Raw genomic sequence first — 23,547 nt, forward strand, 5'->3', positions numbered from 1 at the left:
CACCCCCCCCCACCCCAAATGCACACTGCAATGGGTTCTAACATTAAACTCTCATCAATGTGGTTTTTTAGCTCACAGACTGAGCCACACCTGCAGGTTCAAGCTGCTGCACCCCTCCAGGCAAACTAGCTGGCATCAAAAGAAGGTGACTGGCAAATACGATACCCAAAACCAAGAAGTACAAAAATATTTTTTGATATCAAGAGTCTCAGGTGAGGGGTGAAAGTTTCTTTGCAAAGGAGATGACTAATTCCAGAAGACCCATCCATCCCGTGGCCATTTACCTGGGAGGATCAGATGTGTCTTGGGAAGAAGAGCAGGAACCTGAACCTGGGCTCCCACTTTCTAGCCAAGCCCCATGATCACTGCCAAGGCAATGCTCATCATTCAAGTCCAGAGCAGCTTCTTTACTCCCTCTCCAATCCAAATCCAGTTTTAAACCCAAGCACAGTGAGAACATTTCTGATTTCTTCAAGTTTTATAGGACAGCATTTACATTTTCAATGCAACTGCAATTAAAATTTATGCATAAAACGCAGGGGTGATTGCAAGTTATTTAAAATTCCTCATTTTGAGTTTGCATTAAGAGGAAAAACAACTAGGGAAAGATTTTTTTAAAAATGTATGAGCTGTAAGGGGTAGTTTCAAATGTAGCAAAAAAGGAGATGGCTAGAGGAAAGGATCTGGAGGAGAACTGAAGCTGATAATCAGGAAAGTGCAATATAACAATACACCAGACTGCAGAATGCCCTCCAAAAGCAATGAAAAGATAATCACTGCAAAAAGCATTGCCACAGCAGAAGATGATCAGCAGCTGAACACATCTGTAAATTCTCATGCTCCTGCAGTGCTACAGAAATGCAATGATATCCCAAATATTGGAAATTTCTTAGATTGGAGAGAAAGGAAAAAGAAAATGGCCACACTCCAAAAGTACCTTAAAATATTTCCTGTGTTGATCCGCACAAAAAATAAGTAGTAGCAGAGACTTATATACCCATGTTCTCAGAAAGGAAAGACCTCATTAATTGGCCATCCCATTCCTCAGCCTAGGAAGCATGCTGCCAGGCTGCTCCAGGTACCATGGGCAAAAGGTCCAAGAGCAGCCACTTAAGTAGATAACTTCAAACCTGACATGGCCAACCCAGGCACTACACGTCTTTCAACATCAGGTGCTCACTGAGCAGATGACTGTTCAGATAACGAGCTGTAAACAAAATCATACACATGGATACACAGAAGAAATACTTTGGCTTCAAAGGCATTTTTCTTCAGCGTGTAAACATTGCAGGAATTTCTCTCATGTCTCAAATAGCATTACTCTGTGCACAAAGTCAAATCCACTCACAGCATGGTCTATTTTTGTCCGAACAAGGAGCAGCCTTTAACCGCTCAGACGGACTGCAGTACAACATCTTGAGGTTCAGGGATGCTCTACAATGATGGGATAAACTATTATTGGAAATCTATCTGGTTGCTAGGGCAAATTCATGTAATGATACGCTCCATCCACCAAGCAGAATCTGGTTTGCAAGTCAGAAGAGGAGGAAAAATTAAGATGAGAGATGACTAACCAGGGTAACGTGAGAAACCAAATTAAATGCCATGCTATATAGAAACATGGTTACAGTTTCCATCAAGAATCAGCTGAACTCCTACATGAAACACGCCTGGTTGTTTTGAGCCAACAAAGCCTAGATCACAGGCTTGAAAGAAATTTCAAAAGATTGTACAAGGCATCCTGCCACCCCCAAGGCAGGATTAACGATATCTAAACAGTACCTTATGCAGGGCATACCGCTACTGAATCATACACATTTGTGCATACAGCTCTCTCGTATCAATATTATTTGTCTTTTACAAAAGGGAGTAAATGAGGCAGGCAGAAAAGAACCAGTTAGCCCTCAATTGCATACTACATCTCCTGCAAAATTAGAAAATTATCCCAGATGCTCAAAAGCCTACAAATAACTGATGGATCAGTTTTCTAGGAGCTTTATGCATGGATATCTTCTCATTTTCAGAATTACTGGAGCCTCAGGTCACATCAACCTGCTACACAGCTGGATAGTCTTACGTATTTTATAAAAGACCGTGACAGTTCTTCTATCTGAATTGCAAGCTTTCAGCTCAAGAAATGTCTTTTGAAAGTTAATAGGGCAAAGATGGTAAAGGAATGACAAAGGGGCGGGGGGGGGATGATGGTGTATAAACTATTTTCCATTTTCTCCATGAACAGTGAAGAATGGAAACTTGCATGCTAATGTTCAACACACCAGTTTTGGATGACACGAACTGGAAATGGTTGTATAATTTATATCTTACGGCCATATCTTCTGGTCACTGAACTTAGAACTGAGATTATAAGAAAGCATGAAAATCATGTTCAGGAAACTGCCATACTCTTCTTGGTAGCTGAGCACTTTGCGTGTCAGAAGAAAGCTTCTGTAATTAAGATAGCATCTTCCTTACAACTGAGAACAGAGAATATGTAATTAGGGTTTAAACTGTTGAGGACAGGCTTATAAAATAATCTCACTTAGGCCTCACAGTTAAATGAGCAGTACCTATCAAGACTTGGTCGAACTTAAGCATACCTCACTGGTAACAGATAGCACTCCCAACACAACCCGGCATTGAAACTGAATCAGTGTGCTCTTTTTCCTCCATTTTGACTTCTGAAATAAAAAGGTTCAAACTGATGAGAGATTTAAACACTGCAGAGATTAGGAATCAAGCTGAATTCATAGAGCCACCAGACTTAAAGATTACTGCCGTAATCCGCAGGAACGATGCTAAAAGCAGAATGACTGCCAAGACTGAAGCTGAAACCTTCGCCGCAGTTCCAGGCACATTTCAAGGCCTCTGGTCAGCGCAGGCTGCAACTGTCTTCACTGGAATAAATAGGAATGAGGCAACATGCAAGACACCAATTTGTTCTTCTGTGCCAACACAGCGCACCCGCAGCCTCCTGCCTTTTACCCAAGGGCAGCATTCAAATGGAGGTCCATCTGACTCGTTTGTTTATGTTTGGGCTGTACGTTCCTCACATACATGTGTGTGACACAGGGGTCCCCTGTAAGGGTTGTCCCTGCCCATAGGGTGGCACAGCCCTGGCAGAAGGTATAGACATGGGGCTCCAAGGGACAGGCTGGTACACCAAACCAGGCAGCAAGCCCTCCCCGTTTCTACTGAACACGCAGAGCGTCAGTGCCGCTCAGAGCTGAAGCAGCAGCCCTCCTTTTGCTCCTCTGCTCAGGAAACAAATCAACTCTTAATCCACGCAGCATTTGGGCAAGCAAAGATAAGGACCTGGCTGAACTCTTCCGAGATCAAACTGCAGCTGCCTCCAAACCCTCATCAGCCATAACACTAAACACAAGATTTTGTACTCTTCCAGCTGCCTCCCAAAAACCTCTTCAAATGGGATTGCTTTATACATGGGATTTCCCTAGCCAGTCATAAAACGCTGGCAATTCTCCACATTCACAGCGTGTTCTGCTGTGTGAGCTCCAGTTGAGTCACCTGCACCACTTGGAGGCAAAGCACAAGTAAGAGTAACATGCTCCTGAGTTTCTGCAGTGATCCACAGGTGCTACTCAGGCCCTGCAAGGACCATATCCTGCACGTGGGTACACACATGCAGCAGTGTAAGAAACAGTCTTGTTCACTTTAGGTACTGCTAAAGAGGCTAATGCTTCTAAATAACTCAATTTTAAAAAATGGGGCTTAAATACCATTGAAACCTAAGATCATAAAGAGAAAAAACACAAGTGCACATGGCTCCTAAGAAACCAAACGGCTTTTCAAAACAGGATTTCTCTGACATGCTCCTAAAGAAAGCTTTTTACTTAAACTGTTATCAACTGAAGAGCAGGAGAAAGACTTCAACAAATTTGTCAGTAAATACTCCCATTCTGTACAGGTAAAAAAACTGACACAAAAGTAATCTAATAACTTTCTAAACTGATAAGATGTTATTATAAATTACAACACATATGCACATGTGATATTTGTATATGAACACATACATGTATCACAATGTATAGCTTTTTTAAAAAACAACTTCAGGAGAGAGTTTGGTCATACGATGACCTACCTGTGCAGAAAAGACTAAAGGGGAATAAAATCTCTAATCCAAGTGAAATCCATCGCCGCTGGGAGACCCATCCTATTGACAAAGATCAGAGAGGGAATGAGGAGACCCAGCTTTTATTTCCTGCAGCATCACATCCTTCTGGGCAGCACCATCACATCTCCCCAAGCCCTTGCCGCTCCTTCAGTTGTCCTTACAGTCAGGCTGGCAGCTTATTTATGGAAATGGCTCACCTTTGCTATGGGTGTGAACATTTACCTGCATTAATGTCCTCATCTCCCTCCAAATGGCCCCACACACAGATAAACTGCCTTCTCTTTTCTGCTTCCTGGTTAAGAGAATAAGGATTAATAAATATTGGGCCAGAATCTGCCTGTAGTTTTTACTGGACTGCATAAATGGTTAAAATTTTCCTAGAGCACCAAGAAGCTTGTGGGGAGGACACAAAATGCACAACTGCACGTGTGTAAGATTAGGGAAGGAGGATGGAAGGTACCAGGAGGTCTGAAATATTTTCAGTGAGATACATACACAGATTCATCCAATCTCCTGACAAGTACTCTGACTTTAAAAGGTGCTTTAATCTGTCTTACATCTATATAAACACAGATCATAGAAACAATTGTATATAGCAACCTGGGAAAAAAGAATACTGTTATCATCTTTCACTTTATAGCTTTATGTTGGAGAGGAGGGAGGAGAAGGAAAGAGGGAAGTAAAGTAACCACGGTCAGCATCACAGCTCGAGGTGAACAGGCCTGTTTCTTTTGTTACCTCGGGTCATCAGGATAATTAAACCCTTTATAATAGCCACTGATCCACATCAGGCAGCACATATAACTGCAAGCCAACCTAAGCTGCACAAAAGAGTGGCTACGCATTGCAAAATAACCTCTGTGCCTTGCTCAGCATTTTTGGGACAGATTCTGATGCTGCTACTTCAGCAGCACTGTACCACGCTGACTGTCCAGACTGACAGACAGCCTCAGCCCATGCTGGCCACAGAACGCTGCTCAGGGAGGTCCAGTGCCATTTCGGGAGCAAGGTGGCACCCCAGTGTCTGAGGCACAGCCTGCCCCGTGATGGCTGGGGGACTCTGAGGTTCAACCACAGCTTGGATGCCGCACACATTTTTGGAAGAGCGGTGGAGTTGATGGAAAGGTCAGTCTGAGTCGCTGCACTTCTGTTTGCACCCCTCCCTCCCCCAACTGCAGAGTTTCTAAATTAATCTGGGTCTTTAGCCTTGTCGGCTTTTATTGCCATTTCTTAAAGAAAAACCCAGCTTTCATGCTACAAACTACAGGGCTGAAATCCCCAGACAAGTTTAGTAAGTGCTTCTTGCAATTCGCCTTTGCCCTTATTCATCTGAGTGTACTCCCTTAAGTGTCTCCTAAAAATCTAAGATAGGAAATGCGCTTAGTTTCTTCTTTATTTTCCCCTCTCTGCAACGTTTTAATCAAAACGCGCCAGCCAGCTACATCCAGCAGTCACGGGGTGGATGAGAACAGCACCGCTTTGTACAGATTGCACTCGACAAGTCACATCAGCGGGGGTGCAGCCTGAACCAATACCTCCCCTTCCTCCCCAAATCCTGACCTCTGCTGCTCAGAGGTCTCCGACTTGGGAGATGCCAGGGGGCAAGAAATCCCGCTTCTGTGCATTGTTAAAACAAGACATTGTTAAAAGGAAAATTCCTCGGGGTTTTGGTTGGGTTTTTTTTCCTAAATCCCTGACAAGGAGATCGTGTGGGTATAACCCACAGCAGAAATAACCCTAAGTCTACCAAAATCAAACAGGAATTTACTGACCAGCTTTCACACGCTGCAGGGACCAAGCCAAAGCCTAGGAACTTGCACTGGCTGACCCATGGCAATGTAACACCTTTTCTATTTCAGTTTCACTTAAGCACAGGAAAGGGGGGAAAAAATCAGTAGAAATGTGTTTTAACTAATAACTGGAAACTTTCTGTTAAACTAATCAGAGCACTGTACTTGGGTAGGGGTGTGCTACAGCTTTCTAGGATGCAGTAACCAACCAAACACAACCATGGGCTCCTGGCAGGATCAGCTGCTCAGCTGCAACAGTACGCATCTGTTAGCGCTGGCAAATTACAACTGGAAAGTATTAGGGAGGGCTGATTAATTGCTACAATATGAAATTTCCATGCCTTCATTTTACATTAGCAGCTTTGCAGTTAGCAAAACACAAAGGAAAACCAGAAACGGGGCGGGTAGAGAGAAAGCAGCACCTCTCAGACATGGCCAGGAGCATCCTCAGACGATACTCCCTTTTCAGCAGAGCTTCAGTTTTCATCAGAACCAAAGGAGGCCTCCATGCTTTCAGGCTTTGCCGAAAACACCACAGGTGGCAGCTGATGCTCCAGAGCCCCCTGACAGCCCCAGTGCCCCTCTCAGTCACAGGGGGAGGCACGTAGGGCTGGTGCCCTGGAGGCATGTGGGACCACTACGACCACAAGATGGGTTGAGGCAACACCATCCATCCTCCTTCTCCACCTCCCTCATCTCCTCCCTGCAAAAAGGAGGGGTGAGAGTTATGCGGCAACTCCAAGGCTACAAAAGAGCTTGCTTCGCAGCCCCCTCCCTGCCCAGCCCCTGGCGCCACATGTAGGGACCAGCCACCTCTAAAAAGTGGAGGCCATCAAGAGCTACCCTTCACCTTACCAGAGTACAGGAGTGGGCCCACGCACAGGCACCTGAATGGGCATGGGGGCCAGTGCCAGCCATGGGAAAATCCCAAAATCCCTTGTCAGAGGGCAAGCTCACCACCAGCCCAAGGCACAGGGGCACGGTGCATGGAGATGCTGGTGTCACAGGCTTCCTGCCAAGATGCTCAGGTCTGACCCACCAGCACAGAGGCAATTTGCACACGCTGCCAAAGCGGGAAGTAGGAAACCCCACCGTGTCTTCCTCCCCAGATGGAGTAAAGCAAGACGACGGCTCTGTTGTTGCCTCCCCTGCATCCCTTCCTCTCCCCTCTGCACACACGTAGTGACTTACTTCCAACACACTTCGCAATATGAACTCAAGATGAACAAAAGAACAAAAACTCTTCTCCTCTCCTCTGGAGGGAGGGGGCAAAATTCAGAGTTCAGTCTGCCACTCCACTGCTAGCTGGCACCATCACTGCCAGTGCCACACGGGCCACCGAGCACTGGGTAATTTCACACACCATATGTGCAGCAATCGGGAAGCGCTGAGAGCACAGGGCTGGAAGAGCTGCCACTGCCTGCAAATCAGCAGTGCTATAGGGAGGGAGAAGCAGCAAAACAACATCCAGAAGTAATCTGTCACATGAAGTCTTTCCAAGGTGACGTAACACCCCAGACATGCCCCCAGTCCAATGTGAAAGGCGTGCGGACACAGGGCATGTTTCAGCATCACCTACCTGCACATGCAGCGCTGCTGGCTGTGATAAACCCAGAATGCAGCATCCAGCCCCACCACCATGCAGCCCCTGGGCAGGGGTTTTGGGGGCCAGCATCCCACACGGTCACAGGCAAGGTGAGGGCAGCACACCCAGGTGCACTGGACACACGGCTGGTTGCATGCCGTGCACCTGGCTGAGCCTGGGGGCTCTGCCCCATCTCCCCAGCCTACAGCCATACCCTGGGATCTCTGCCTCCAGCTGGGACACCCACCAGGATGTTTCCAGGACTGCCACTGATCGGGATCCACATCAGGCAGGAAAGCAGGGTGCAACTAGAACAGTCCTCAGCAGGTGTTGGTGATGCACACACCAGGTGCAAGGGTTGAGCATCCTCTTGCCTGTGAGGAGAAACCCCCTCCTTGCAAGGAGATCCACCAGTGGGAATACAGCATTGCCAAGCTTCAGGCATCAAAACCTTGAGGTCTACTTCATACCTGGGGTTTTCCAAGTTGGGTTTTTCTGTTGTTTTTTTAACAGCTGCTGGGTCCATGTGACAAATTTTAAGCAAGTGAGACTCAAATCCTCCTAATTAAGAGGCACAGAAACTGGGGGGGGGAAGACATGGACTGACACCACCACAACAGACACCCATACACTTAAAACTGTAAAAACCTAAGCCGTAGAACAGCACAGTTGTTCTTGTCCCAGAAGCAGCAAAGCTTTATTTTTATTTTTTTCTTTCTTGAATATACCTTAGTCATTGAAGAAAGAGAGAGAAAAAAAAACCCTTTAAAGATGAAGTTTTAAGAACATGGTCTGATACATCATTTGTACTCACCTTGGCAAGATCTCCTTTCCTCCTTTCAAAGGTCTGACAGCTTCCAGGTGAATACAGCAGCTCCAGAAAGAGAGCGTTTGACAGTACTATCTGCACAAATACACCTTGAAAGCAGAGGGTCTGAGTTTTTCTCCGAGTAGTCCTATTAACGAATTTTGGCCTTCACAGTTCTCCAGTTGGCTTCTCCTTAGCAGAAGGGTCTGGATGCGAGTTGCAGGGCAGTGCTGGGACAAGCACAAGAAGCCTCTCTGGGGAGCTGGGCTCCAGCAATTGGGGGTGCAGGGCTGATGCCCCAGAGGGCTGCGCCCGGGTCAAGCCTCACCGTCAGGTACCAGCACACTCCCCTGCGCAAAGAGCAAACACAGAGCTGACATGTACAGCCTTCAGCTACGGTGCAGCATTTTGCTTGTGTTTTACATAACCATTTATGACTGTTACTCAATAATGAAGGAGCGCTTACCATGGAAACTACGAGGAGGTATTTCATTTAAGATACAGAGCACACTTTTTAAGTAAGAGCTGTTCATCTCTAATATGCAAACATCTGAACTGCAGTCAAGGTTTTACATTTAGATGCGTTTCCCAGAAGACGGCTAGTCCTACTTGGAAGCTATGTACTGCACTGCACACTTTAAAACAAAGAATTTCTAAATTTTTCCTCCCTAAAGCTAAAAAGCCAGGTGAAACGAAGGAACGGATCCATTCCTTTATGTAGCCATTGTAGGGTTCAGCATGAAATGCCATTTTCTGCTGAGGCCCCACGAGACTGTAGCAGCTTAGCAGGCTGCCAGCCTATATCAGCCCCCCCAAACTGCTAAGCCTCGAGGACTGGTCCCAATCCTGTACGGTCCGCAGACAGTCGGTAAGTGACCTAGTAATCCAATTAGGCAGCAACACAGGCTGTCCAAAGAAATAAAACAAAAGGAAACGAGGAAGGAAAAAGTAACAGGAAAGAAGCTATGCCTAAAGCAAAGCGTATCCTCATTACTCCCCTAATCTGCAGCTGCAAGCAGGAGCTTAGCTGGGTGCCCAGTGCCTGGGAGAGGGGGACAACAAGCTACAGAAAGCCCAGCTCGCACCCCAGCCTGGAAACCCCCTGCCACCAAACACAAGAGCTGCTCGCTGGCTGTATGGAAGACCGGGCAGACGAGATAGCCCCTTCCAGCCATCCTGGTCGGTAGGGCTTTGCATCGTTTCTCCAGCCTGTTGTAGCTATTTAAAGGGCTATTCTGGCTTTTGTCGGACCACGTTCAGCCATTGCCAGGTATTCTCAGCACGTTAGGCAGAAAATCACGTGGCTGCAAAGGGACAGGGGAGGGACATCAAGATTACTTCTTCTGAACATGGCTGGGTGGCAGAGACTGCTCCCATGAGCACTCCCTCAGGGTGCCCATCTCTGGCAGCCTAACCCACCAGGCACCCAACTCCGAAGGGTATCCCATGATTTTCAGAGGATGCCCCACATCTAGCACAAACACAAACAAGTACACGAGATACCACCCGTTCACCTTTAAAGGTCAGAACCCCTGGGAAGAGACGGGAAAGGCAACTGTGTGACACACAAAACATCACAACTGCAAAAAGGGGATTTCTGGTTAAAACAGAAGTTTAACCAGCCAGTGGTTTTCACACACCTAAGAAATGAGCATGGCCAAAGTTTTAAAAACATGTTTTAAGCAACCTCCTAACTGAGCTCTGGCTTCCGCTGGGCCATAAGATGACTACAAACCCAAACACAGAGCAAGAGATCTCAGCTGCCGATTTGTTTGTGGGTGTGAAAGCTCAAAAGCACAGAACCTATCGCATCAGCTTCCGTGCTGGAGGCCCAAACAACAGCATTATCTGGGGTTTTGGAAAACAACAAAAGAAAGAAAAAAAGCCTTATGAATACCATTGCTCTGGAAAATTAGCATTTTTAATAGGAAAGTAAACATGAGGCTTGTTTTATATGATGATAACTATCAGCATGTCAGAGTTTCTTCCATGGTTCCTCCATTATCATAACAAAAGCTCTTGTGCTGAGCATCTTGGTTGAACTGCAGGAGTTAAAAATACATAACATTCCAACTTCTTAGAGATAAATTTGCAAACAAGAAGTGATGAGGATGCACTCCTACCACTGATTTCTTTTATGAATAACTTTAACAGCACTTTAAGTCTGAAGAGAGATGCAGTTATTTTATCAAGATCGACCTGTAATCCAAGATCAAAGTTTGAAAGCAAGAAAAAAAAAAGAAAGAAAGAAAGGAGCTGGGCATATCCATCTCTGGCATAGAAAAATCCTTCTCCTGAGCATTATCATAAAGGACTTGCTTTTCCTCTGTATCCTGTGACATGACCCTGCCTGGCATTGTCTATCAATGAAGGTTGCTTCATTGAGGCACTGGCCTCTCAGTAGCCGTTTGCCACGCTACCAAAACCTTGGCTGAGTGTGCCCAGGCCCTGTTTCAAGACAGAGCGGCTCCTGCACTGGTCCAGCTCCTGTGCCAGGCACTCCTCTGGACCAGAGAAGACCTGGAGGCAGCCAAATTGCCCTCCCTGTCTGAGGCCAGACGTGCAGCTGCTGAAGCCCATGACTGCCCAGCCACAGACAGGTTTTTCCACCACAAGGGTGCCCTGGCACGGGGTGCAGCCCCTGGGGGCTCCTCTATGCACCAGCGCAAGGGGCTGCCCAGCAGCAGCAGGGGCAGTGCCAGCCTCCCAACGCAGCGGGGAGCACGGGCCCTGGCACACAGAGTGGCCCCAAAACAGATTCCTACATGTCCCCCGCTGTGGGCAGGGAGGGACGAGCAGCTCAGGACTCCAGCAGGCAAACCTCAAACGCTGCAGGTTCGCCCGAGCCATGGCGCAGTGCTCATGGCATCGGCTACATGATGAGTCTAGGGAGTGACCAATTTTGCAGCGAACAAAATATTTTTCCACCCTCTCCACGGACAATTAGCAACACAAGCCTGAAACGTCAAAAACCGACTCTTAATTACCGAAGTCAGCACTTAATGACTCCAATTACATTTCTACTGATTTCTGAAAATTGGATTCTCCACTACACTTGCTGTGTTTAAATTAGTTCCTTACCTCATTCACGGTAATTATACTTTGACAAACCAAATTAAAATACAGTTGAGATTTGTAAAATCCTACTAAAAAATAGTGGAGATTTAAGAATAAAAAAATGTCTTAAGGTAACTGCCATCCACATATTTCATTGTCCTCTCTTCAGAGCAGGAATGCAGAGGGTTAAAAGATGACAGAGATGCAAAGGACAGGATTCTGCTACAGAAATAGTGTTTTAGTAGTAGGAAACAGTGGTTTATTTAGTTCTGTGATAGCAACTCACTGCCTTATCACCCTGTATCACAGAAATTAGCTTCTCCTTTTATCCTAAACACCAACAAAACTTACTTTTCTCAGGCTCACCATCACCAGTACCACAGAGGACTCCAGGAATGAGGAGATTCACATGTGCATTTATTGGTAGGGAGCACATTTCTCACTCACAACTAACAGCTCTCTCTATCTAACTTGCATGCTGAGACCCTAGTAGCTACACCTACCTTCAAAACACGACTATGTGGGTGTTTGCTACAGGCCACCCGATCAGGAAGAGGAAGTCAGTGAGGCCTTCTACAGACAGCTGGAGGTAGCCTCATGATCACAGTCTCTGGTTCTCATGGGAGACTTCAACTCCCCCAGTATCTGTGAGCTGGGCTCACGCAGTCCAGGAGGCTCCTGCAGAGCACCGATGATAACTTTTTGACCCAGGTGGTGGTGGAGCCAATAAGGCAAGGTGTGCTCTTAGATCTTATATTCACAAACACAGAAGGACTGGTTGGAGACATGAAGGCTGGGGGCAGTCTTGGCTGCAGTGACCATGAGATGGTGAAGTTCAGGGTCCTGCATAGAGGACGCAGGGCAACAAGTAGGACTGCAAGGCTGGAATTCAGGAGAGCTAAACTGGCCTCTTCAGGGACCTGCTTGGAGGAATCCCATGGGTCAGGGCTCTAGAAAGCAGCGGGGTCCAAGACAGCTGGCTAATATTCAAGCATTACTTCCTCCAAGCTCAAGATAGGTGAATGGCTATAAGTAAGAAAGCAAGCAAAAGGGGCAGGAGGCCTGCAGGGATGGGCAAGGAACTTCTGGCAAACCTCAAACAGAAGAAGGACGTTTACGAGATGTGGAAAGAGGGACAGGCTACTTGGGAGGAATACAGGGATGTTGTCAGAACATGCAGGGAGGCAACAAGGAAGGCTAAGGGTCTGTTTGGAACTAAATCTGGTGAGGGACATCAAGGAGAACAAGAAGGGCTTCTTCAAATACATCAGCAGGAAAAGGATGACCAAGGAAAATGTGGGCCCACTGCTGAATGAGGTGGGTGCCCTGGTGACAAAGGACACAGCAAAGGCAGTTACTGAATGCAGTCTTTGGTTCAGTCTTCACTGCCAAGGCCAGCCCCACGGTTTCCCATACCCTAGAGGCCAGGCAGAAATTTTGGACAAAGGAAGACCTTCCCTTGGTCAAGGAGGCTCATGCTAGGCATCGCTTAAGCAAACCTGACACCCCCAAATCCATGGGCCCCAATGGGATATAACCCAAGTGTTGCAGAAGCTGGCAGATGTTATTGCCATGCCACTCCCCATCATCTTTGAAAGGTCATGGCAGATAGGAGAGGTGCCTGAAGACTGGAGGAAAGCAAATGTCACTCTAGCCTTCAAAAAGGGCAAGAAGGAGGACCCAGGAAACTACAGGCTGGCCAGACTCGCCTCCATCCCTGGAAAGGTGATGGAACAGCTCATCCTGGAGGTCATCTCTAAGCATGTCGAGGAAAGAAGGGTCAGCAGGAGGAGTCAGCATGGACTCACCGAGGGGAAATCATGCCTGACCAACCTAACAGCCTTCAATGACTGAATGACTGGCTGAGCAGACCGGGGAGAGTGGCGGACGATGTCTACAATGACCTCAGCAAGGCTTCTGACACTGCCTCCCATGACATCCTCCTATGTAAAAGTCTGCACTAGATGAGTAGACAGTGGGGTGGATCGAGAACTGGCTGAATGGCAGAGCTCAGAGGGTTGTGGTCAGGGGCGCAGAGTCCAGCTGGAGGCCTGTAGCCAGTGGTGTTCCCCAGCGGGCAGCACTGGGTCCAGTCCTGTTCAACTTACTCATCTATGACCCAGATGAAGGGACAGAGCTGGAGAGCTGGGTGGAGAGGAACCTAGCGACGTTCAACAAAGGCACGTGCAGGGTCCTACACCCACGGAGGTACAGCCTCAGGCATCAGTACAGGCTGGGGGCTGACCTGCTGGAAGGCAGCTCTGGGGAGAAGGACCTGGGAGTTCTGGTGGGCAGCACGTTGCCCATGAGCCAGCAGGGTGCCCTTGGGGCCAAGAAGGCCACTGGGATCCTGGGGGGGCATTAGGAAGAACGTGGCCAGCGGGCTGAGGGAGCTCTGCTCTGGTGAGGCCACATCTGGAGTGCTGTGTCCAGTGCCGGGCTCCCCAGTTCAAGAGGGACAGGGAACTGCTGGAGACAGTCTAGCACAGGGCTACGAAGATGACTGGGGGTCTGGAGCATCTGCCTTGTGAGAAAGGCTGAGAGAGCTGGGCCCGTTTAGCCTGGAGAAGGGAAGACCGAGAGGGGATCTTATCAACGTCTACAAATATCTTAAGGGAGACTGTGAAGAGGACAGGGCCAGGCTCATTTTGGTGATGCCAAGCGACAAGACAAGGGGCAACGGGCACAAACCGAAACACAACAAGTTCCACCTGAATATGCGGAAGAACTTATTTTTTGAGGATGACAGAGCACTGGAGCAGGCTGCCCAGTGAAGTTGTGGAGTCTCCTTCCCTAGAGACATTCAAAACCCACCTGGACACGACTTTGTGCAATCTGCTCTAGGTGAGCCTACTTCAGCAGGGGGTGGGACTAGATGATCTCCAGACGTCCCTTCCAACCCAAACCACTCTGTGATTCTATAGGATAAGCATGCCTTCTGCAGGATGCAGTTGCTCCCATTTAGGGATGCCTACCCTTTATGAGGGAATTATTTCAAGTTCCTCCTCATAATTAGTATTAGAAATTGAAAAGGACAGGAGAGTAAGCAGCATATTTCAAGAAACTAAGCAACCAATGGAAAGAATGCATAAAAATGTAGTCTTTTAGGGAAAGCCTCTACACGTATTTAATTCACATGATACAGAAAGCAGTGATTTCTCCAAAGAGAATGCCGCTCCATACATTTTTCCTCCGAAAGAGGAAGGAAAAACCAGTAACAGCCCCTAACCCCTTTGCCAATCTCAAAATGGAAACATCCGAAGCACATACCCTTATGTTGCAGCAGCCTGGCAATAGCCATGGGACTTGTCAAGCATCCACAGTAACTACGGCGAAGCCAAGGTGTCCATGCCAGCACTGCGGGCAGCACTGCAGTCCGGGCAATACAGTCACAGGAGTGTGTCGCAGCACCTGGACAAATTAATCCTAATCCCTGCAGGACCAGAGCCATTTCGGGAGCCAGCTACCTGGCACTGCATCTCGAAGGACAGGTGGGCATTACACTGGCTAGGAGGTTAATACACTGAGCAACCACCCCCAAAGTTAGCTGATGGAAAAATTAAAGAAAGCTTTCAGGTTTCTGAGGGATCACAACTGCCCCAAAGGAGCAATGACAACAAGTCCGAAGCAGCCTGGAACCGATGTGGCGTACCATCCTCTAGTTCCTTATGGCAAAGCAGTAAGGCATCGCAAAGCCCCCACCAGCTCACTACAACTAGAGAGGAATACAAAGGAAACCATCCACACATGTTCGATGTGTATAGTGTTAATTCAAGAGGCAAGAGGGCAGATTTACAGGGTCATATTTTCACTTCAGTATAGGGATATAATATGCCACTGTCACAGCTATTTCTTGCAGTAATACCTTTTCATTATGTTTGTTTCTGCTTTATTTTTATTCTCATCCTTTAAGGATACCCATTACTCAGCAGCAGTTGTTGGATTTTATGTTCACATATGGTTTAAAGAGGTGGTTGTTTAATGTTCCCTATATGTAAATAACTACGTGCTGTTTTAGTCCCTGCTGCGCAAGTGGAGGAATGATTAGACTATAAATCTCCAATACAGAAGTGTGTCAAGTTGTTTTTCACCTACTAATCTATTAGCACCTACTCTGGGTTACATTTTCTATCTTTTACCTATGAATCCCCACTGCTTTTAATGAACACATAAAGCAACCAGCAACAGGCAAAACCAGCCCAAAAAGCAGGACTCAAGGGGAGCAGCCAGCAGCCTGGGTGCAGCCCTCTGGCAGGCACCCCTCTGCCTGGAAGCAGGGCTTTTGCCACCACCGGTGCAAAGCCAAATCCAGTGTGGCAATGCCAAGGGGGCCTGTGTGTTGAGATGCCTGGGGAACCCCCCACGGCACAGTCGAGAGCAGGGAGCCTGGGGAAAGGCCACATGGGACAACATGGGATAACACAGCACCCACTGCCACCACCCGTGCCGGTGCCGCACACAAGCAGAAGCCACTGCACAGGGAGCTGGCTTCACCACCAGCAAAAAGCAACCATGGGACAACACATGCAAACAGCAGTGCAGCACTGCACGGTAAGAGCCACGAGGAGCAGACACCTACATTGTAGATGGTTCTCCTTTTACTCTCTTTGTGGCATAGCCCTAGTGCTGCTACTAGAAGCGAACACACATTTTTCAGTGTAATTTATCATCTTTTTCATATGGCTGACAGTGTTCATTTCAAATCAAAGCTCCCATGCCAAGCACATTAAACCCATTTTTACTTTTCAAAAGTGAATGCCATGAGAGCCAGAAGCAGCATTAACATAACCACTAACAATTCCAGCTTGTTTGATATCAGAAACCAGCTCATAGAATAATCTTTTGAACTCTCCAAGGTGGAGAAACAGTCTTTAAGTAAATAAAGAGGAGATACATAATTTGTTGCTCAGCCGGTCTCCCTTCCTTGCTGAGCCACGACAGACCACAGAACACACTCCTGCTCCCTGCCACCTCCAGCCTGATTCTCCCAGGCCTTTCAGTGCAAAGGAAGAAGAGTAGAAAGCTCACACCGGCTATCAAGCAAGCATCCTATAGCCACAGGTAAATGCGCAGCAGACCTTTCATCACAAGCACTCCCAAGCAGCCCACACTGCAAGCCACAAAGTGCTTGCCCAACAAAAAAACCAGGCCTGTACTGCAGAAGGTGGAAAGCCTTAATAAACTATGATGTACCACTGAAAGCAAGCAGGAAACATGGCAGGCAGCAGCAGCAGCATCCAATTTCTTTCAAAAAAACCTCCTGTTTCATCCTAGGAGGGTGATCAACTGGCTGCAGTGCACGGGAGTGGGGTAGTGAGCAGTGGTTGCTGCCACCGCAATCCAGCAGCAAAAATGCCCGTGTAATTGGCACCACTGCGAACAAGCACTCCATGCAACCACCCGCCCTGGGTAGGTCAGTGTAGAAATCAATCTCTGGTGGCAAACAAACAAGCAAAACCAGGAAAAGCCTCAGAAGGCAGAAATTGGGACATTTATCAAGAAGCCAGGAAAGAAGGAAAAATCTTCGGCCTGTGGAAGCTGGCAGAAGATAGCCTGAAACTGCATATTAATTCAATTTATACAAATGTAGTCCAAGCTATCAAATTTGGGCATAGTCTTTTAGGGAAAGCCTCTACATGTATTTAATTCATATGATACAGAAAGCAGTGATTTCTCCAAAGAGAATGCTGCTCCTTAAATTTTTCTTCTGAAAGAGGAAGGAAAACCCACTAACAGTCCTTCTGTAGTTAGGAGACACTGGAGTGACTGCAAGAGCTATGGGATTCAAAAGACGCTCCAAATTAATGCCGCAATACAAGGACGGGAAGAACCCCAAACTGCTCACGTTTGACTTCTTCCATTCCCATCCCACTCCCACCCTCTCTCAGTATACTAATGAGGAATCCTTGCCCAAATCCAGTCCCAGCAACTGATTTCTGCTAACCTAGTTACCCTGCAGCTCTAACAACAGATGATGGATCTCATTTCCTGCCCTAGCAGCCTCTGTTGTGTGGCATTGCTCTGCATATTAATGATTCTTAATGATACCTAAAAGCATCTGCAAAGTCTGAAGTATGGATTTTACCACTTAGTCCAAAGCCATAAAAAGCCGATAATAGTAAAGTATGTTTAATGATCAAAACCAAGAAAGGAAAGCATTCATTAAGACATCCTCTTAGCTCTTGTGGAAAGGGGCACTAAGATGATTTTTCTCCTGGACCAGTGGTGGCAGGTGAGTAAGGTGATGAGTACTATAAGCCTGCAGGAGACCTTTTAAAAATAAATATGTATTTTCTAGGTTGGCAGGGAATAAGCCTATTCAGCGGAAGCAGAAAGGAGAAAAAAAATAATGGTCAAAGGAGTGAAGGAAAAGAGCTGCCCACTTGCCTGTAACATTGTCAGCTTCGGACAGTGATGGAAGATTAGTCCTTAGGGAAATAAATCACCTCCAGTCAGAGCTCCTGGAATTCAGTGCTTCCCATGACTGCTGAAGAGGTGCTGTCAGCTGATCCTTATTTCTCAAGTTTGGGATGATGACTGGGGTGGTGAAAGGCTCAAAAGAAGGGTTAATTAAACAAAGAAGCAAATAGGCAAGAGCCTTTAGAAATTGATTAGACAATGAAAGTAAATGACTTGGCAAAACAACCTTGATTTCACTGCCAGAGTTATAAAATCATCTAAGAGATGGAGTGCTGTTTTAATGATTGATATTCTCACTTATGTTCCTGCAGAAATGATAAGTACTGGGACACTTATTGGGGTAGATGAAATCACAACCCAGCCACCTCCTTTTCTACTCTGTGAAAGGAGAAAAAGCTGCCAAGGATCTCTTCATCCAGAAACCAAAGCACCACCAAGGACTTAAGTAAATGATCATGTTGCTCAGAATGATCATAAAGCTCAGAAAAATATATTCATGAAACTCATATGCCATTTGTCATTTCCTTGCTTGCATGGGTGCACCACCATTCAGGTAGGGGACTAAAAACAGAAACCCACCTTCCCCCAGCATTTCCGCTGTATAGCTAGACTCTGCATTTTCCACTCTCCCATGCTATCTATTTCTGTTTGTTTGGGAAGTCATATGGCCAGGGTAAGGCCCAGAGCCTTGGGAAAAAAAATATGTACAACACAGATCATGTCTATGTTACCTATCCAATGGTTATTTAATGCTCTTTTGTAACATACCAGTAAAGAGAAGAGACTTCAGTCCAATTTCATAACACCGAAGTCTGGAATCATCATGTTCATGAGGACAGAACTACAACTGGTATAAATTTACTTACCACCACCACAAATCCCAGCATCATAATGCTGAAATATTCCAGCCATCAGAGCAGCAATGTTGCAGACTGCCCTGCATTTTTAACCTCGATTGTACGTAATTGTTACTCACTGACCCATTCTCTGGCAGCCCTTGGCTGGAGTAGGTTGCTAAGCGACCCGTTTTCGCTCCAGATACTTTTTAAAGCTAGTTTAGAGATGGCCAAAAGTCAACAAAGTGAGTATTGAGACTATTGCGGACAGATCTGAGGTGGAAGTGCAAGTGTAGGCCGGAAGGAGACTAACCTGCACCTCTATTGTTACCCACGTAATAATATTCTCTGCGACTTTGCGACACGTGCAAACCCCTTGCAGAAGCCTTGCCGCAGCCCCCACACAGCTCGCACACCTCCTGACCCGCAACATCGATTGGCTCCTGCTTCTGAACAACTCCTGGGCAACTGCCAGCACCAGAAGAGACGAGTTGAGGAGCCAGACATCCACGCTCGCTCCACCAGGGAGTTGCACCGGCGTCTGGGAGGTGAAAGGGCTGCAGCCCAGCACAGCTGAGCGCAGACACCCTGCCGTGCCCGCCTGCCAGCCCTGCAGGGGTGCTGAGCCCAAACACCCGCAGCTCAAACAGAGCCCACAGGTGACAGGTGACATCCTCCAGACCAGCGCTTGCAGGCACCCAAAGGACCACGCCAAATAAGAACAGCCTTCAGAAACACACACGGGGTTTTATTAGGGAAAACCACACTGTTCTTTGAAAGCTAATGAGAATATAATTACTCTCCCAGCCAGGAGCGCTGGGACTTTCTATAGACCCATGATTAGAAATAATCAGGTAGAATTCATCAAGTGGAGGGTATAAATCATCCAGCCTGTGTTTCTGTGTCTTGCGTTGCCTCAGCTCCCCAGTCAGCAGGTACGCTGGCACACACGCCCTGCCGGCATCCAGCCATGGGCCCGATGAGCAGAGCAACAGGCAGCCAAATTATTTCTGCTGCTCCCTTCAACAGGCTGGGGCTCTCACGCCCGCGAGGCTGCCACACTCCTTGGGTTTGCTGGGAGGGAAACTCTGGGAGTTTTGTCCTTCTGGCAGGCTAGGTTGGGTGGGACATGGATGGCATAGGAAGGACCATGAATGCTATCCCCTTTTAAAAAAAAGGAACAACTCTTACTGTGTATGTCATCTCGGAGAAACACATCCTTCTCATCTTGATATTTTACTCATGTATCACCATCTCATTAACAACCACTATGGTATGTCATTATTAGTTATAGAAACCACTGGTTAAAATGCTACCGATTTCAACAGAAGCAAGACTGAGCAACATGGTCAAGAAGGAACTGGAAAAGTTGCAGGATTCAGGAGGAACATGCAGACAGGAAAGCTCCAATGCTCTGCTTTTTACTGTCTTTTTTTTTTTTTTTTTTTAATATAACCTAGTAGCATAGGTTACAGTAGTAATTACAGTTACTGGTGTAAATTAGACCTTTATGACCAGGTTCACAAAGCAGCTAAGGAATTCACTAAGGGAGGCTGTGGCTATACACCAGAGTGGATACTCAAGTAGCTGAACATGTTCTGTTTTCAGAACAGGCTCTTTATCAGTTCAATGTATTTATGCAAACTTGCCTTTTTTTTTTTTTTCTTTAAACCATCAAGAAAACTTTTAGAACAACCTAGCCCAACAAGTACTGGGGTAAATACACACACAAACTCTAAAGCTTCCAACTTGTGCCTCTCTTTTACCATCAGGAATCCTCTTTTCACCGAAAGTAGCTTGGGCTACAATACCAGTGTTTTAGGAGTAACAGAAATGAGTTAAAGCACAATGTAAGCTATATGTTGTAAAGAGGAAGATAAAGATTTGGGCAACCAGGAGATTGCCAGGGACCACACGTGCAAAAAAAGCAGAACAGTATGAGGATCGAGAGGGCAACAGAGTAAAGCCAAGAGGGACGCTGAGCAAAGCACCCAGCCAATGGAGCTGGCGGGCGCGACCCAGCGGGGTTCTGGCCGGACACACAACAGGGCAATGGGACAGAAATGGGGCTCCCCATAGCTGAGGCTTCCCCCTGACCAGCATCTCCCCTCCTGCTGGGTGGGCCAGGGCAATGCGAGGACAATGGGGAAGTTCTGTGACTTGGCCCCATCTTCACCATAGGTGAATTTTCACCCCCTGAGCACCAGCTGAAGCCTGCGGACAGGGATGTGCAGTGCATCAGCCTACACCACCACATTCACCTACACGCTCCGCAAATGTTTGGCATTTGTTTCGCTTAGCCTCCGTTTTATAAACTTGTAAAAGAAACGCTGTGAAATTACTAGCTTGGAAAAGAAATGACTACGCAGGAAGAAGTCATACAAAACCAGGGGGCCCCGTGAGTAATTTGACCACTTCTGTTTAGACTATTTTTGATAGTTTGTTATAAAGGACTTAAAACCTTAACCCAGCTTGCCTTCACTGCTGCTTTTGGGGTCCAAGCAAGCTGTTTAACACACTTGGTGGTACTAGAATGAGTCATAGAGCATAAAGCTTTGTCACAGCCTTGTCAGTCACTCCAAGCAACACGATACCATCACCTCCAGCTGACCCCTGGAAGTTAAGTATTGTTTCATGAAAAAATACTGAAGCTTGTTGATGGCAATCTGCCCTCCAGACAGACAGACCTTGCGCAACACCCAACTTGCATCCAAAGCCAAGGCATCACCCAGCAGGATTGCTAACTGGAGATAAATACCCACAGGACATGGGAAGATGATGAGCCAGAAACACAACACCAATGACTCTGAGAAGGCTGCTGGAATTAAACAACAACGTTACCACCGGTTCTGCAGAGGAAGAGCTAGAGACAACCGGAGTAGGAAACTTTGCCAAATAAAACTGCTAGGAGTTGGATTGCTCACTGTTCACTTTTGCAAGCAAAGTTTCTAGGAAAAGAAAACAAACCCCTTTCGGTCCTGGAAGTGTCTGGAGTATAAAACTTGGACTCAGCTCTGCACCCTGCCTGTCCCCAAGAATCAGGCAGGGAGAGTAAAAGGGCAGTGCACTATGTCTGCGCACACAGGCGTCAAAGAGGCACTGCTGCTCGGGAGCCAGGAGACAGACAGTAAAAGTAATTTTAGGCCCACTGGCCTCCACAGAACCATAACAAAAGAAAAAAGGAACTGTAAAAAGCCTCAAAATACAAAACACTTCTTGGAGGAAAAGAGCTATTTGAGTACCGCTTGATAAATGTTGCAGTTGTTAAATGATTGATGCCAGCAGGCATCGTGCCAAAAGCAAAGGTGACTGCTGAGATCACTGGAAGTTTTGCCTGTATGCAGACCTAAGGACCAAGCCTAAAAGTTTCATTGAACTCCATAAAGAAAGAAGAAGAAAAAAAAAAAAAAACCCACCAAACAAAAAAGGCATAAATAAAAGAGACAATCAGAGCTGATCTGCACTGTGCTTTACTCCACTGGACAGGAAGCATATCCAACCATGCATAAAATATGACAGTATGCATTTGGAACCAAATTCCTACTTCAGAGCTATTACAACCAACCATCAAGGCGAGCCTCAAACTACTCAACTTGACACAAGCAAGGACCAGGAGACGTGAGTCTGCTGGGGGGACTTGGGGCAGCAGAGGAGGCAGAAAGGAGCACCCACAAGGGAGAGTGGAACATGAAGAGGAGTGCACAAGACCACTTCCATAGCATGGCAGAGATGAAGACGCATGCAGGTATATCAGGTCAGTCAAAGCCCATGCTGTTGCCAGAGATGACAACTCCTTCCATCTGCACCCTATGTGCCAGACTTTGCCTTCTGCAGTCCTGGATGCTCCTGCACCGACGCAGCTCAGGGTGTACAGGTAGAAGTGAACCCTTGGTGAAAATCAACCCTACCAAGAGGGGTTTTCAAATGGACTGGCTCCCTGAACACCTCACCACATGGTCTCCAGCATTTTCCTTGTCCTCTCCCTTGTGCCAGCCTCCCCAGGATGCCAGGGGATGGAAATCCTTCTCCTTCCCCGCCCACCCCATGTTGCAGGGACACAAATGGGGCAGAACAGGACAAGGCTGGTGCAGCCACTCCTGTGTTGAATCCCTTCTGGTAAAACTGTCTCACATTTCCAGATACCCATTAATCCATCACCCTTCAGCTCTAAAATTCATACAAATTATTTTATTTATAATTAATTAAGGTCTCTAAATGTAGAAATTAAATTACCATTTACAGTGTAAAAGGAGATAGCACAGAAAAACCTATATAGTAGCAACAGCTCTCTCCTCTGCATGAATCAGGAGGACATGTGGGGGTGGGGGCTATCTGGCAGTAGCATTAGGTCATAACACAGATTTCAGCATCTTTGAAAAGCTGCTCAGGCCCAGTCACACGAGACCTTTAGGTCTGAGGTAGCAAATTAATCCCAAAACTTAGGTGCCCCTCAACTCTGCTCCCAATAATCCTCTGGACCCTTGCATTAGAAGCACATTTGCCAGACAGCTAAAAAACAAGCGTTTCTTTTATCGCTTGGCTCCTCTGCTGGAAAACAAGCTGTTGGAAGCACAAAAGAGCTGCTCCTCGTCATATGTATTTAGACTCACCTTTCTATTCAAAGCAGGCCGCAGCAAAAGAGAGAACATACAGGGAAACAGATGGCCCTGCACTGAACACAAGGCATAATTCACTTGAGGGACTGAGAGTCAGGGAGGGAGATGGGATGAGCAAGCTGCAGATCAATGCCACCATTGAATTCTGCCTTGTATTTACAGCAGAGCCCTGCTGTAAATAGTGTAACGCATACTACAGCCACGAACATTTTCTCATTAACTCAGAAGGGAATGATTCTGGAAAGTTTTTTTGCAGCTTATTTCAATGACAAAGCAGCATCTGAATCAGTGATGGGGATGATG

At 46.8% G+C, this 23,547-nt stretch overlaps 1 protein-coding gene across 4 annotated transcripts in view; it reads right to left on the reverse strand.

The window, feature by feature from the left end:
• TIAM1 (TIAM Rac1 associated GEF 1) overlaps window positions 1-23,547 on the reverse strand; it is a 195,266-nt gene that overhangs the window by 147,423 nt on the left and 24,296 nt on the right. For all 4 annotated transcript variants that reach the window (XM_055801745.1, XM_055801742.1, XM_055801743.1 and 1 more), the window contains exon 2: window positions 8,322-8,665. The gene's annotated coding sequence lies outside the window, so the exon portion shown is untranslated. The remainder of the gene's footprint in view (window positions 1-8,321; window positions 8,666-23,547) is intronic.

The sequence above is a fragment of the Falco peregrinus genome, chromosome 4 (genome assembly GCF_023634155.1).
Source record: "Falco peregrinus isolate bFalPer1 chromosome 4, bFalPer1.pri, whole genome shotgun sequence".
Lineage (NCBI taxonomy): Eukaryota > Metazoa > Chordata > Aves > Falconiformes > Falconidae > Falco > Falco peregrinus.